Here is a 14,664-nt window from a genome sequence, read left to right as displayed (position 1 = left end):
GCATCCACAGGTCTTGTCCATGTAAACAAGGAAAAAAAGGAATGGCAGCACACAGCTCTGGAGTCTGGTCAGACTCCTGATTAGTCAGAAAGTCAGTGTTGACCCAGATGGAGTGCTTTTTTTGTTAGGCTACAAGAGCTGAAGCCTCTGTGATAATGTGCCTTTTTGGTACCCTGTCGTGTGCCTTTCCGAGATGCACAAAGTTTCTGTGGATACTCTAGGTGAGCTTCCAGTTCTTCTTAAGGAGATGGTGGCAGCAGCAAGCTAGATTCTGGTCTATGGGGCTAGAACTGTCGCAATGTTGCACTGCTTCAAAATTGCCTTGCCTGGTACAGCTCAAGCTTTTCCAGATGCGCTGTTTTAAAAATCTTTTTATATGTTTGTATTTGCTCATTAAAAGAAGTCCACATAGTATTTGCAGTGGCAGGTATGTTTTTAAAAGTCTACTTTATGCCTTAAAGCACAAAGGCCTTCCAGAAGGAAGGATTGACTTTCAAGGCGTAATGTGTATTATTAATTGGAAATGGGAAAGTTTATGGGCATAATGGTAATGTTAAAGTCATACAGCATATGACCCCGGGGATTCGCTGTGTATATTGAACGTGCTAGTTAAAATTCAAGCCATTGTCCCATGACAATATGGTTGTCAATTTTTGAAAGCAGTTTCCTTGGGATAGTTTTACTGCTGACTGCAGAACTGTGTGGTTTCTTTTGCCTATTGCTTGGAAAGTGGTCTTAGCATGATCTGCATATCCTAGAGTCTTCCTGAAGCATCTGTTGATTGGTGTTGCTGATGTATCTTGACAATTTGAAATCCTTTGTTTTACAGTCTTGAAATGTCTTAGTATGTTTGTTTGAAGTATCATTTACAAACAGCTACACAGAAGTGTTTTCTGGGATGATGTATGGGTAAGGAGGCCCTTCTTTTTGCTTTTCACTATAGAGCATGGCTTTTGTTTTGGGGAGGATTTTAAGCGAACGCTTGTACGAAGTCTCACTTTAAATATATTTTATTTGATACAAAGTCGTTAACATGTTTTATACTGAAAGCTACAAAATAGCAAGAATAGCTTATTTCTTTGTTCATTCTTTCTTTACCCTCATCAGTGCTCACCACCACATGCAGAATAAACCTGGAAAGCGTATCTTTCTGGCTTCAACATACATAGACAGAGTAATTTATGTGTCTGTTTCCAGCTTGATAGATTTATAAAAGATTGTCGCTAGGTCCCCTCTTTTTATAGAGTACGACATAACTAATTCAGAACTGAAATACTGCTTTATTAGAGTTGGTGTCTAAGACTTGCAGTGGTGCATCTGAAAGAGACATTGCTCCAGAATTCTTCTGTTTTCAGTTCCAAAAACTGAGTCAAAGATAGGCTTCAGTATGTTCCATCTTTGCAAAAGTAAATACAAGATATTAGGTATGTGTGAGTTCATTGAAAAGATTAAGGATTTTTCTTTTTGAGTAGCAGAGCAGTTGGTGAGTTGGTTTTTTTTTTTGCTTTTCTTCTTGATTGAGAGGGTAACCAGCTAAATAAGTTTACTTGTCTTTTAATTGGAGGTAGTGTTCTGCTTCAGTTGTGTTGAAGGTGTGTTTCAGTTTTTTAATTTATTTACTTCTTCCCCTTCCAAGCTTGGGTCATCTGTTGGGTGAGAAGTGACATAAACCGTTTGTAATTAGGGACTTAAACTCAGCCTGCAAAGTAGATTCAGGGTGGACTTTTTTTTCCCCTGTAAGTTTGTATGTAATGTGTAGAAGAGAGCTCAACACCGAATGAAGAAAATATGGTGAGTGCTAGGTTTTCCTTCTGGGCTTTGCTGCTGTTGTGTAATTGTTGATATATTTTTATTGAATAAAGCTGGAAGAGCTGAGGAAAACTCACAAACTAGGTCTGCCCTTCTCCTCCCCACCCCCACATAAACCTGTGTTTTTGTGTTAGGATCCTAGAGGATTTGTTACAGAAATTGCATGATCTGTGTCTAAATCAGCAGCTCTAATCTGTGCTTTTTGATAAACGTAGGTGCTTCTGTTTGCAGATGCACTTGATGCTATGTAAAGAGATAGTGTATAACTTGACAAGCAAAATAAAGAAAGGAATGGGAGGAGAAATTGTAAAGGTCACTTCCTTTCCCTAATCTTTTTCTTCTTAAGATGCGAGTATGAGAGAGAACTTGGGTATAATTGGTTGCCTTTGATTTTTAAAGGGCAGAGTATGATAAATATCTTGTTCTATATAATATCTAAATACTATGTTGTTCTTTTGAACTCTATAGTGTTTCTTATGAAAAGGAAAACTGAGTGTCTTTTTATGAAAAATGTTCAGATAGTCTGGCAGTGTTATTTAATTTTTATATGCTTTCAGAAAGGCCTACAACGTATTGCTCTCGTTGTAGGAGCTGTTCAGTTAGGACACTCGGAATCTGCATATTAGTGTGATTTGAAAGGCACCTTTGAGTAACACTTCTAAATATTTTCCTGCATTTGTTGGAAGATGCATTCTAAAAAAAGCAAACTCGAGAGTGCTTGATCCTTTGTTGGCAAGTACCTTTTTTTCCCCTATACTATTATTTGTCATTTAATATACAAGTAAACCAGAAACATCTACTGCACTATTTAGTGGTAATGGGAGGGAGATGGAGCATATCTGTGGTGGTGATTTTCTGATGACCTCTTGCTCGCCTATGAAACTAGTTTTAAAGCAACCATCTTCTGGTTTTGAACTTCTTTGGGCAAGTAACTATTGCAGACTAAAGTTTAATATCCCTATATCTAATCAAATCGCTAAAAATAGGACTGCTAGAGAAAAGCTTGCTTTGCTTAAATACGCTTAAACAAACTGTTTTGTTGTCTTCTCCTGCTGTCTAAATGCAGAAGTTAGCATTAGCCTGTGATAGTGTTGTCGTGGTATTGCAATTGGAAGTCTCTAGGACAGCAGAGTAATCGGTTAGCAATGCAGTCCTGATACTCATGATGCTAATCTTGTGCTTCACTCTGCTCCGCACAGCTCGGTCCCACTGTAGGGAGCAGTGGTGTGTGCCCAGCCTGTACCTCTGGCTGGGGACAGGGAGGAGCTGGTGGAGGGTGAGTGTCTTCTGTCTGCAGCAACCGTCAGTGCTCTTTTGCCTGTCAGAGCACCAGGGGAGAGGTGTTCCATGTGGTCAGCAGGGTTGTGTGCATCTTGGGAAGGGGTTTCCTTGAGAGTTGTGCTTGTTGGAGTATTTCATATTCCAGCAGTGAAGAGGGCAACTCGTCAAAACCTTCTGTTTCAGCCTCTTGCCAACACACACAGTCTTGCAATAATGTTGGACAGGTTGGTGGGCTGCGGGCTGATGAAAGGAAGAGCAATACATCTCTGTTACCACGCACAAAAAAGTCTGAGTGGTGTGAGTATGCTTACTGGCATAATCTGGCATAATGATGCAGTGCTTAATAAAAAGTGAACTAATCCTAAGGTATTGCCTGTTAACTGTTCTGTGTCAGCCAGCGAGGTGACATTTAAAGAGTGTCTGAGAATTGTCAAGTTTTGTCAAGCGAGGAGAATTTCCCTTTCCTCCTTCTTTGTTATTCAGCCAAGTAGAGTAAAATTGAGATTTGGATTTTTAGTTGTGTCCCCCCTCCTCTTCCCTCAAGTGATTTAACATTTATTGGCTGATTTGTACGTGTGATTAAGTAGTGGCTACTCTGTAATTTTTTTCATCAGTCATACTTCTTTTTTCTCTAATTCAAAATCTTCTTTGTTTCCATTTCATCAGTCAACAGCCTCAACTCCTCTAATCTTCTAAGAATGTGAATATTTTTGTCTTCCAGAACTGTAAAGGATACAGGTGGAGTTGCTGTGACAACACTTCCTCGGTGCAGACAGCATGTGCTGTCTGTGCTGCTTCTCATGACAAGTCGGCCCCTCTCCTCGGGCAGGAAGTGCAGCAGAAGCTGGAGAACAGCAGATGAGATAAAGTAAATGTTTTTGCCCCAAATAAGGCAGGAGGTGTTATTTCAGGAGACTTATCTGTGCCTCTAACCCTGCCGTTGTTTTCTACCCTCCTCTGTTCCTACAGTGTGATTTTTAACTGGCAATATTTTGTTTTCGGGACTGGTTACTACTCTGAGGACTGGGCAGGGAGGGGCGTGGGGGAAACAACTCATGTTTTTGAGGTCAGGCAGTGTGTGAAACGGAGAAACAAAATTGTTCCTGTTTTGTGTGTTCTCTGAGTGTGCAAAAATACCTGATGTGACTCAGTGGATTTGGATAGCAACATACCACACAGAAATTTTTGGTTTATGCTATGGCTATGTGTTGAGTTTCTAGGTAATCCCTGGCTTAAATGCAGCTTTTTCTGATGTGTATGATTTATGTGTAGGTGATGCTGAGATCAAGCAGGGATCTTTGAATTTATTTTGCTGTTTGTAAGAGGAAGTTTGTGTGTAATTTGTGAGCTGTCTTGATAAGAAAAGGTCAGAGTTGAATGAGTTGGACGTTGGAGCTGTTTCTACTGTGGCCTCAGAGCAAAGGCTCATTGTGCCTTTGCGTAAGAGGAGGTAAGGAGTACAGTGAACTTACTGTCAACTTCTTTGTGTAAGCGATGTGTCTGTTTGTAAAGAGTGCTATACAGTAACCCTTGTCCTATTTTAATAATATGTAAAATCACACCAGGAAATTCCTATATCTGCTTTTTGGAACATGTGTTACAGGCTTTACCGTACTTCTTTGTAGTTCATCTAGTGTCAGCAACATGTCAAAAGTAGTGAAGCTTATCTTTCATTTTCCTGTTGTATCATTTAACTATAAAGGATTGTTCCAAAAGATTAGGTATTGAAATGCACTCTGAATTTTATTTTTAGAAAGCTACTACCTTCTGGCACAAAACTTAGAGTAAAAGCACACATTGTTGGTTTTTTGCTAGTGATATTTTTGTTGTTTGTTGCTATTTACATCCTTTTTTTTTTTTTTTTTTTTTTTTTTTACAGTGGATTAGTCTCTGCTCCTGTTTCACATACTCTGGATAATACAAAAACTATTGCAAGCATACCAAATCTGTCACATCTGCCTAAGGATAGTAAAGATGAAATTATTGAGGAACACCTATACAGAAAGGTGTCATTATTTACTTTTAAGTCCAGGAATGGCTGTGGGAAGCTTCTGAATTAGCTTATGTGCTAACAGCCAAAGGAAGACAAAAGTTTTGGGAATTCTGGGTTCTATGCCTGCTTGTGGCTGAGTTTGCTATTTTTAGGATGTGTTTTCATCCCTCCTAGTTCTTCTAGACCTTTGGTTTTAGTGTATCTATTCATGCTAGTCATCCTACTTTTTCCTTCGTTGCTGGTTGAGTGCCTGAAAGGATATGACTAAGAATACCTGAGAGATGTGTCTCTGTTCTCTGTACCTTTTCTTGTTCTTTTTCTTGGTGGCAGGCTTTTAGGAACCATGTGAAATAATTACAGGAAAACTTTTGTCCAGCTCTGATTTGGAGAAGCAAAATCTTAGGGAGTTAAATTCTTTGTCCACAAATTCTTTGCAGAGTGTATGAAGGAGGAATTTTTTTCCACTTAAATAGTGTGATCGCGTCTGTATTGGAACATGTCAGAGATCATGCCTCTATGTCAGAGATGCAATTTCTCATTCTCATTTAATGTAACTGTTCTAAAGCATAGAAATTTTAGAGCTTTTCAAGAAAACTGGAGAAAAAATTGCATGTTTAATGTGGATAAAACCTATTTTCTCTGTCATTTTGTTCTGGGAAATTACTTCTTTAGAATGAAACTCAAACAGATGGACAGAATGTATCACTTTCCCTTTCTCTGTTGGGTGTGTGTGAGGGACAGAGAAGTCTTGCCAAAGGTTAGTTTGGCAAGGTTTTAAGACGCTGAAAACAGGAACTTAAAAATGGAAGAGTTGTGCAACCTTAATTAGACAGGGTAGTTAGTAAATCCTTTACGGAATATAAGCTTAGTGGTATAACTTTCCAGTGTGAACCGAGCCAAAATAGAGCTCCAAGATATGTAATCTGCTTGCGTTTATTACAGTGGAATATAAACTCTAATGCTTAAGATGACATGTCAAATGCGGGATTGCATAGGCATGTAATTGCACTGCTGTTGCAGTCACCACAGTTGAGATAATAGTCCAGCCATTTGTATATACAGTTGCTGAAATAAATAAGGCTAATATGTTTGCATTCCTAAAAATGTTCCGTGACAGCAGTGAGGGACTCTGCATATGAGGCTTTTTTTTTTTTTTCTTTTTTCCTCTCCCCCGACAAGCATTTCAAGCAGGGAGTGCCACTGAAGAAAGCCAGTCCCAGCCTTTCAGACTTATCCTACCACTGCTGCTTCAGTTTTATTAGCCAAATATTTTAATGATTGTGTGGTGATCTGGATCACGGCCCTGATCCACACTAAAACTACCCACCCCCTTTTTTTGCTGGGTGACTTACAAAACAGTCCCTAACCCAGTTCATTTTGTGGGTGTGATGAAAGAAGGTGGTGGGTACAAATAGCAAAGGGAAGGAGGAATGAACTACATCTTTTGGTGACAGTACCAGCTTTAGTGTATTTGTTGAACTACTGCTTATGGCCCCAATTCAAGAGAGCAGTCCTGTGCAGGATAGGGCCTCTAGTATGTGAATAAAATGTCACTGAAGTAACTACTTCACCTTTTCTTACTATTTTGTTAACTGGTTAGTGTTGTTTAGACTGGAAAAGTACCTTCTGCAAAGTTCCTTTAGAGAAGAAAACTAAGCGTATGGTGAGAACAATGGGTTATCATAAACTGAAAACTGGTTGATAAAGGAATAAAAAGACCAGTGTTCATTTTGATGAAAGCTTAGCAGTGGGGTTCCTCTGAAGTTTTGTATGCGTACTGTTTGAGTTTGTCAGCTACAGAGACAATTGTAAAGAACTTCAGAAGTACTTAAGCTGTGTGAATAGCCAACAAAATGCAGAAGTTGTTCAGAGTTGAACAGTCCAAAGTAGTAAACATTTAAGTAAAGTAGCAGTTTAGGAAAGAGAATAGTATCATGGTGGAGAACTTACGGAAAGTTTTGGCTCAGTGCACAGCTATACATTCTGTTATAAAGTATGTAAAGAACAAGATGGAGAATAATATTAAAAATATCAGTGGTTCAACTTTGCACTTTGCTGTTTTTGTCTCAGTTGTTTTAAAGCTATTGAAAAGTTAAGAAGGGGCTCTAAGAGGGTCAACAGCTTCATTAGTGCAAGCTGACATCAAATCAGAACAATTTTATTCACAGCCGAACTTGAATTGGAACTGAATTGGACAACTCTGATTCTGTTTCCTGGGCAGAATAGAGTAGAAAAGGTGCAATCTCCCTGCCTCTGTCTAAAGAAGAAGGGGACTTTTAGTGTCATTGGAAGGTAGAAAATTAAAGTCTTTAAAATTTAATAAGACAGCAGTGCCTGGGGTGTGTGTGTTTTTGGTTTTTCGTAAACACTTTCATTATGTCTTTTCACAAATACTGACTTTGCAGGATAGTGTCAATGGTTTTACTTCTTTTGAGTCATACAACATAATCTGAGAACTTCTTGCTTAAACTTTATAGTTCTAAAAGGCAAGGAATTGTCCCTATTTAAGGAGTCTGATAGTTTAAACTAGCTTAGAGATTCACCTCAGTTTTGTAATTTAAGTAAAGGGGGAGAGGAAAGATTAATAGCTTTGTTACTGCTTCTCACTTATGTAGCACTAAAAATAGAAATGGTGTTTTAAGAGCAAGGGCCAGCATTGCTGCTGTTTGGGAGGACGCGGGTTCTGGAAAGTGGATTCATTAGGACAATGGCATGAGTGCTTGTGGGTGTGGTTTTTTGGTGGCAAAAAGGAGGATTTTGTCTGAGTTTTTTTTAATTTAGTTTCATTTGTTTTCTAGCATCCTGAAGTTACAAGCATGTGCAGTTTCTGTGAAAGTCTGTAGTGTCTGTGTTTGCTTGCCAGAACTGGGGAAGAAAAACCATTAATATTAAGAATATGTGGTTTTGGTTAATTAAGCATCAGTTATGTTTGAGTGTGGTGTTTAGGGTGGGCCATTGAACACTATTTTAATGTAATTTGGTGACTTGGGTATTTTATTATCTATGTAGATAAGCATAGTTTCCTGATGGGATTAAGCTACTCGTTTAACAGCTATTCTTTCTCTCAGCCCTCCCACACTTCTGATTTGCCTCCTTGCAAATCTGTCTGCGATTGACCAGATGGTTCAGATTTCAGACATAATGGTATTCTCGTGAGTTTTGTGAAAATTGGCAGCTGAGCGGAGGAGAGAGAGACCCAAGTTAGTGCCTCAGCTGAGGGTAGCGCGGGCAGATTTGGCCATCGTATGTCTTGTTTGACATCTGCTGCATATCCAACCAGTGCTTCAATGGTTTTGGGTTTGCCATGGTGCCAGCATATCTTGTCCAGCCTGTTGAGGAGAAGGAGGTTAGACAAGTTTTTGGGAAACCAGGCTTTGTTACTTCTGCTGCTTCTGGAGCAACATGTTAATCTGGCAGTAGCAGATAGATGATGTTTAGTCCACCTTGCTTATCATGGCCTTTTAGATCCAAAAGGCATATGCAGATAACTGCTTAGTCTTAATATTAGGAAGAAGGATAAGGTGGTAAAAGAACTTAAAGTATTGTTTTTAAGACTTTCTACTCTGTATATAAAACAGGAGTTGCCGTAGCCTCCTAAAAGGAGGACTGGAAGGGCATCAACCTGACTGAAACTCTCAAGAAAGAGCAGTGATGCTCAGATTACTGTAGGCAGGGCAGAGCCAGAGAAAAAGTCAATTATGAACCTGACCCAGGGACATGTAGAATCATGAGGCTTGAGGTGTATTTGGGGAGACCTGGGAGAGAGCAACAGTGTGGGTGGTAAGCAGCATGAGAGTTTGTCAAGAAGGGTTCTGTACCACCATGTAGCACGTGTGAAGGCATTACATTAGAAATGTGGCCTCTTGAGTTTTGTACCTGAACCTGCTCTATCTGTTTTGATATGCATAAATATGTATAGGTGGCCTGGTAAAACTCCAACTCTGGTAACTGCCAGTTTCCTTTCCAAATGCATTCTTCTTTCATAGCCATTTTTATTTCCTGTGCTTGTCTCTGGTATAAAATTCAGTTGTTGTTCCTCCTAGCAACAGCTTTACTTGGAAATAAATATAACTGTAGCCTGTGTATACACTAATATAACATGAAGGACCTATGAAGTTCAGTTTACATTTGTAAAAATGCTTTCAGATGCAGGTACGGTTAATATAAATGTCTGTTAAGCCTCTTGCATGTAGTAGCTTACATGAAAACAAACATGAATATTTTTTTGTATTTGAAACTCTCTTTGTATCATCAAACCTAATACTTTGGTCTTTTAACCTAGTAACGCAGGAAGGGAATATGACAACAGCAAGGCCTTTGCCCAGGTAATTCTATTGTCTTGGATGTGTTTAAAGATCATCTGAATGCCTACCTTGAGCTTCTGGAGTTTGACAAGATTTTTACAGGCTGGAGAAGCAGTGTTGTCCCTCATCTATTTCAGAGGGAGAAAATACTGAAACATGCCTTTCCCCCCCACCCCTTCTTTAATGCTTACATTCTTTGCGAATGTTTTAACAGCCTATTAAACTTTAAAAGCTAAAATGCAGAGCTGAGTTCATGTAACCACCAGTGGCCTCAGTGTAGGAAGGCTAAGGGTTATTTGGGTGGCTGCTGTTGTGAAGAAAGAACTGTAGCAGATGGCCTGCTCCTTCCTTTTCCATTCCCATTACCACCCTTTCCTGATACTTTGCAAAAACAATGTGTTAAATCTGAGTGTCTGGTCACTCACTGGGTTTGCTTTGAGGCAGGGTTTCTTTGAGCAAAGGGCAGAGGATTTAGTTGGATAGGTAGAATCTGATGTTTAAAGTGTATCGACCAAAGCTCTTACTCTGTGGGAGTGCTAGACTTTTGTAGCCTGAATAAATTTATTTTTGTCTAGTTTTCTTTTTGTCTGAGGGAAGAGTAATTTGTAACACTTTCAGCAAGTGCTTCATGAGTAAGCCAAGGCACTTCTAGCCACAGATCATGACAAGTTGCATGTAAAGTGCTTACAGTGCCTATTGCTACCCACAGACTTAGGAGTATTCACATTAATCATTTAATTGTAAAGTGGAATTTTGAGATTCGTAATACCTTCTTGCATTTGTGGCAGACTTGCTGTAGTTGAAATGGAGAAGGGCATTTCCACAGTCTCTTTCACAGCTCTGTTGCTCAACCCCTTTACAGGTGCCCTCCAGAGAAACTGCTCTGCAGTGAAGTACTGTTTTTAATTGAACTACTCTGAAGTCTGTTCTTTTTCTTTTTTTTGTTCCCCCAGCATGTCTGCTGTTGTTTTTACCAGTTGTTCCCAATGTATAGAGAAACTTTTTGATCTGAGATGTGGATTTTTTTTTTTTAATTGGAGGAGGGAGAAGAAAGGGAGGAGGAGAACCCTCAATTACTGTCATTGCAGCAGCATATTTCAAAACTGGGACCTGGGTATTTCATTGAAAGGTGCATTGAATATTAGTCTGTGCACTGAGGGTGGAGGGTAGGTATTGGAGCCAACCATTCAGAATGTTTGAATAAATTTGTTTGTATAGAGTCCGACTATTTTATGGCAGTAAAAAGTACTACTGAAACTCACAGTAAGACTGTCAGCCACAAATACAAGGTATTTTTTGCAGTTGTCAGCAGGTGTAAGAGGATTTTTTTTTGTTTTTTTCAATAGTAACAGATGCCAGAGAGCTAAACTTTTTTTAAAATTAGGAACAGTAAACTTTCTGCTGCTGCTTTGAGGTACATCAGCTAGAACAATCTAAGGAGAGAGGCTGTTTTTTCCTGCTAATTACTTCATTTGTGATAGCCTAAGAGTGCCATTAAAGGCGTTGCTTCTGATTTTGTGATGATGGACTTCTGCTTACTGGCAACCTGAAACATGGCCACACACTTAATTCTTAAGAGTCGCTGAACTGGTATAGGATAACCTGTGGTAAATTTAAATACAGTAAGATGCTTTGTTGGCTTGAATCATTTGCTGTGTCATACCAGCAAAAGTACTAGCTTAAGTTCCAGGCTAGAATTATTGTCATACACTTTCCAGGGTGCTTTTCAAGCTTACTGTGGCCTCTTGTTTTAATAATGGGACTTGCATAAACAGAAACATAAAACTGAATATAGGAATTTGCTGTTATGTTAATCTGCATCATTAGCTTCTTATTGTTTTATGATTAAATTATTTTGATTAAATTTGTGGTAACTGAACATTGTTTTCCTCCTGGCCTTTATAAAATCCATTATATGGAAAAAAAAAAATGAACATAGCATCTAAAAAGTCCAAGGGGAAATGTTTTTACGGTTCTTGTTCATGTTATAACTTCTTTGTCGTAAAGACTTGTTTGTAGCATGGGTGAGAAGTTTAATAAAGTCCTTGAAACCTAATGGTGCAAACATTTAAGGCTTCTTTTAAAAGGTTTGTCCTTCTGCTTCCTTGCATCTGTATCCAGTTATTTTTTGATTCTTTGCATGCCTTTCATTATTAAGTTTTTCCCTCCACACTGCAACTTGAAAACGTCCAATGACTCGGTTCTCTTTTGTGGTATATGGCAACGCTAACCCACTGGAACTGGAGGATGGTGCAGAGCTGTATTGGGGGAGGAGAGAATAATGCTGCAGCTGTTTTATTAGTAGCCAGTTTTATTGCTTGAGGATATTGATTTTCAGATTATGCTACTTCTGCAATCTCAAAATACACTGTTTGAATATGTATTTCTGTTCTTATGATCATTCAGGTGCTCAGTAGCTCTGTTTTTTCTGTCCAGAGTTGACTGAGTTGAAGAGGTTTATATAGTCAGTGTCCTGCAAGTGGAGACAAGCTCTTCAGTTCTGAGGTCACTGTAGGGAGATGGTAAATAAATGCACAGAATGGCCTTTTGCCTTTCCCATGTAGGCCATTTAACAGAGGTAATCTGAAAGTAAAGGGTTTTCCAAATACATCCGGCACTACTTCTATGTGGTGATGATTTGTACTGTATCATGAGCTGGGCTGAAAAACATCAGCTGTATAACGAGACAGCATCACCAGCATTTTGTAGTAACTTAGGCAAGACCTGAAGAATATGAAGAGGTGACTGTGAGGTAACTGAGCTTGATTTAGATAAGCAGAAGGTAATGACCAGAGCTGGGATATAGGGGTGGTCTTACCACATTCAGCATCTTGATTTGCAGTAATAGTATTGTTGGTTTTCTTGACTTGAACCTTCAGCCAGTGATAAAAGTCATGCAGTTTGCTTCCATTAGGAGGAAAAATTGATGAAGATCTGGTATTTTTTTGAATTAATATGACTTATTTAAAGGATATATGCAAAATCATGTTTTTCTGAGCCCAGTTGGATCTGAACACTGGGAAAATGGTTTCCTTGCTCAGTAGTGTAATTATGGGGTTTTTTAACCTAGCACATCTTCTGAAAAGCGTAGTCTTAGTTCTTACCTGTAGTCAGCCTGGCAGCTTTTCTTGATATGTACCCTTTTGGCTGTAACCCTTGCCTGCGCCCAGTCCTGGTGGTACAGTTAGAGCTAAGCAGTTGAATGCTCGGGGGCTGATCAAGCTTTTTCACCATGCTATTTAATTAGGGTTGGTATGTAGGGAGACATGAATGCAAACTCTCAATTGGGGTTTTAGGCAAGTTCCACAACTTGTTTAAAGAAAAAGTAATGTTTGCTGACTTCCAGCCTTATTACAGTTTTCTGGTTCCTGTATTTGATAAAGCTCAAGGCACTTCAGAGAATTTCATGGGTACCAGAAAACCCTTGGTTAGTTACCTCTCTAGCTATGATATAAAAGCACTAGAATAATGTGCTTTATCAGCTTCCTATGAGAAATTGCTCTCCCTCTTTGTGCAATCCAGTGCCAATTTTCTGTGTTCTGCATGTCTTTTATGTGAAAGTGTCTCTTGTATAGCGCTCTGAAAAGTTTATGGTCCCAAAATATACAGTAACTTAAAACTTGTTAAAAATGGAAATGAAACTTCCAACTCATGTCTTTTCATTGATAGCTAGCCTCTCTGGTCCCTTATGCAGTAGGTAATAACTAAATTCTGTTGAGTTCTTCTGCTGTCCCCAGAAAGACTTGATATTCCATGGCCTTGGGATATTTGTTGTAAGACTGCTGAATATGTCATGTTATTTCTGCAGATGTGTTTTTTGGGAAAAACATCTGAAAAGCTTCTAGAGGCTCTGGTTTCCTTGAAATGATGTAGGAAGCTTGCAATCTGCAAATCTTAATAGGAGAGGAAATGGCCCTCTCTTCCTGGGCAGGTTCATTGCTATATGCCACCACCAGTTACTTGCTCTTTAAAGCCATACTTTCAACTGGCCTGACTTGGAAATCTAGATTAAGTAGGACCAGAATCTTCTGTATGGCTAGAACTGTGGCTTTCCAAATACTCACTTTTCTTTTGTTTTGTGGCGTGTTTTTGTTTTGTTTTCTTTTTTTTTTTTTTTTTTTTTTTTTACAAAGAGCCAAACAGCAATTTTTCCAGAACTTTGTTGTAATAGAGCTTGCTCCCTCTTAAATAACAGTGAAAATTTTGTGCAGTCTTTTTCAGGAGTTCATTTTGGGCAGTTCAACAGTTATGACAGAATATACTTAAACTTCTTGTAACAAGTTCTTTCATGTCTTATGTATCGCTGTCCAGAAGCAGTAAGGACTAGAATCTGCCCACTTCAAAAGCAAAACAAAAAATCTAGTGTGGGTTACATCCACCTATTTACCTATTTATAATAATAGATGATTCTTATCTTTATTTCTTTATAGCCATCAGACTCTGCTTGTGTCTGATTTTCTTCTGGAAACAGAATTACAGATTTTCCCCAATTATTTATGTGAAGGCCTGCTTCTGTCTTGTGGGTGCATTTCTTTTTTTCAGTGGAGTCTTTGTCCAGTTTCCCCAGTATTCATATTATTCTGGACTACACAGTGCAGACTCTATTTCTGTTGTATAAAGAAGAAAGTTTGACTCTTAATAGAAAGTCCTGTGGTGTTGCAGTGTGCAGCTCTGCATAAGCAGCCGAACAGTTGAATGGAAACTGTGGGAGTGCTGTGGTCCTGTACGGTGGCTTATTGATTATTAGTTTGTTTTAGCCAGCTTGCACTAGGCCAATTAGTTTGCATCAAGATTCTCAGAGTTAACAGCTGAGGCTGCAAAGCAGGTTTCAACCATTCCCCCTGCTTTGAAAAGAGGTAGTCCTCTCTCTGGAGGAAACAGGACTGCTATTTCACAAGTAATTTGCTTTGCATAGACCATTACCCTAATGGGATTTTTCACACAGTTGGTTTGGATATACCAGGTTTTTGGTGTTGATTACACAATCTGAAAAGTATCCCTTTACTTAGGGCTGTGAACCTGGGTGTATTCTCTGGGCATTGTCTCCCCTGGAACCTGGCTGGGAAGATCTGCTTTTGTCCTGTATCTATTAGCTTTTAAAGGCTGTATGATGTGGTAGCTGTACTTTTTGAGCCCCCTTAACAGTTGAGAGAAGTGAAGTACCTTATGAATGACTCTTTGGCATCACAGGGAATTTCACATCTGGAAAGACAAGCAACAGGATCAAATTAGTAATGCGTACCATTGCCAGTGACTCAAAAGGAAACTGTAGTAATG

The 14,664-nt window shown here is 39.0% G+C and overlaps 1 protein-coding gene across 2 annotated transcripts in view; it reads left to right on the top strand.

The window, feature by feature from the left end:
• The window catches only part of LPGAT1 (lysophosphatidylglycerol acyltransferase 1), an 83,081-nt gene that overhangs the window by 18,727 nt on the left and 49,690 nt on the right, over window positions 1–14,664 (top strand). The window lies entirely within an intron of this gene.

The sequence above is a fragment of the Aptenodytes patagonicus genome, chromosome 3 (genome assembly GCF_965638725.1).
Source record: "Aptenodytes patagonicus chromosome 3, bAptPat1.pri.cur, whole genome shotgun sequence".
NCBI lineage: Eukaryota > Metazoa > Chordata > Aves > Sphenisciformes > Spheniscidae > Aptenodytes > Aptenodytes patagonicus.
The sequence above is the reverse complement of the archived record's forward strand: the minus strand, read 5'-3'. Positions and strand labels throughout refer to the sequence as shown.